We start from the raw sequence: 2223 nt of genomic DNA on the forward strand, positions 1-2223 counted from the left end.
TGGTTGAGTGTCGACCTATGAACCAGGAGGTCATAGTTTGATTCCCAGACAGGGCACATGCCTGGGTTGTGGGCTCGACTCCCAGGAGGGGCATGCAAGAGGCAGCTGATTAATGATTCTCTCACATCATTGATCTCTCTTTCTCTCTCTCTCTCTCTCTCTCTCCTCTCTCTCTCTTCCTCTCTGAAATCAATAAAAATATATTTAAAAAAACACACACAATACAGGCACTTCTTGCTGAGATCCATCACCCAAACTCTATGTGAGACCCACCACCCGGATTCAACATGCATGAATGTATCTCAATCCATGCGGGGTAGGCAGGTGTCCAGATGGGCAATGCCTGCTGGGAACTCTACTGCCTGGAACATGGGATTCAGCTTGATGGGCAGATGCCCAGTGACAAGACCATTGGTGGAGGAGATGACTCCTTCACCACCTTCTTCTGTGAAACCAGAGCTGGAAAGCACATGCCCTGAGCAGTTTTTGTGGATTTGCAGCCCACTGTAATTGATGAGATCCAAAATGGCCCATACTGGCAGTTCTTCCATCCAGAGCAGCTCATCACCGGGAAAGAGGATGCTGCGAACAACTATGCCCATAGTCACTATACCATTGGCAAGGAGATCACTGATCCACTACTGGACCGGATCCGCAAGCTGTCTGATCAGTGCATAGGACTTCAGGGCTTCCTGGTCTTCCACAGCTTTGGAGGGGGAACCGGCTCTAGCTTCACCTTACTCTTGATGGAGTGACTCTCTGTTGACTATGGCAAGAAATCCAAGCTGGAGTTCTCCATCTACCCAGCCCCTCCAGGTTTCCACAGCCATGGTCGAGCCCCACAACTCCATCCTGACCATCCACACCACCCTGGAGCACTCAGCCTTTGCCCTCATGGTGGACAACGAAGCCATCTATGACATCTGCCACCACAACCTGGACATTGAACGCCCCACCTACACCAACCTTAACTGCCTCATCAGCCAGATCATCTCCTCCACCACAGCTTCCCTGTGCTTTGATGGGGCCCTCAACATGGCCCTGATGAAGTTCCAGACCAACCTGGTGCCCTACCCATGCAACCACTTCCTCCTGGCCACCTATGCGCCAGTCATCTCCACAGATAAGGCATACCATGAGCAGCCATTGGTGGCGGAGATCACCAATTCCTGCTTTCAGCTTGCTAACCAGATGGTGAAGTGTGATCCCCATCATGGCAAGTACATGGCCTGCTGCTTGCTTACCATGGAGATGTGCTGCCCAAGGATGTCAACACCACCATCGCTGCCATCAAGACCAATCGCAGTATTCAATTTGTTGACTGGTGCCCCACAGGCTTCAAGGTTGGCATCAACTATCAGCCACCCACTGTGGTGCCCGGACGTGAATGGGCCAAGGTGCAGCGTGCAGCATGCTGAGTAACACAACCGCCATTGCCAAGGCCTGGGCCTATCTGAACCACGAGTTAGACCTGATGTATGCCAAGAGGACGTTTGTGCACTGGTATGTGGGTGAAGGCATGGAGGAGGGTGAGTTCTCTGAGGCCCGGGAGGATATGGCTGCCCTGGAGGATTATGAGGAAGTAGGCATCAACTCCTATGAGGACGAGGATGAGGAAGAAAAATAGACCAGCTGCCTAGAGCCCACTCACTGTGTTTATTGCAAAATCCTTTAGAAATAGCCTCCTTGCATGATTTCTTGTTCCCTCGGTGAGTACTTGAGCCTCTGCTGCCTTCCTCTTTGTGCTGCTGCTGCTGCTGCTGTTGACGCTTCTGCCCTATTTGCTGCTCATGGTCCTTTTCTCTCCCATGGCTGAAGGTGAGACCTGCCAAGAATCCCTTGCCAGACTCGGAAAACATGACACCAGGGACCTTGATGTAAGATCCTAAGGGGAATCCAGGATAGGGAGGAAATGATGACTGAATCCTGGACCAGTCTGTCCAGCCACAAGCTATTGAAGGATATGAGTCTTCAATCCTTTTCCAAGTAGGAGTTTTAAGTCCAAAAGTTTCTGTATTTGAGTTGGAGTAGACTGTATTCTTCCTGCTGCTTCTGCATTCACTGACTCTGGAAGCAGGCTGGGCCCAGGCACCTCTGTTATGAAGGCTTGGGAGTGGGACTGAGCTGGTCCAAAGTTCCTTGGCATGGAGCCCAGTCATAAGCTTGGGGGATGGGAGGGAATAGGGCCATCCTCTAGAGTTGTTTATGTCACTGATAAACAAC

The 2223-nt window shown here is 51.2% G+C and overlaps 1 pseudogene across 1 annotated transcript; it reads left to right on the plus strand.

Moving 5' to 3' along the window:
• Positions 1-287: 287 nt before the first annotated feature.
• LOC308240029 (tubulin alpha-4A chain-like) lies at positions 288-1198 on the plus strand (annotated as a pseudogene). The gene has a single exon. The product of its transcript is annotated as a tubulin alpha-4A chain-like (transcript).
• The last annotated feature ends 1025 nt before the right edge of the window (positions 1199-2223 follow it).

Source organism: Plecotus auritus (genome assembly GCF_963455305.1).
Source record: "Plecotus auritus genome assembly, chromosome: X".
Classification (NCBI taxonomy): domain Eukaryota; kingdom Metazoa; phylum Chordata; class Mammalia; order Chiroptera; family Vespertilionidae; genus Plecotus; species Plecotus auritus.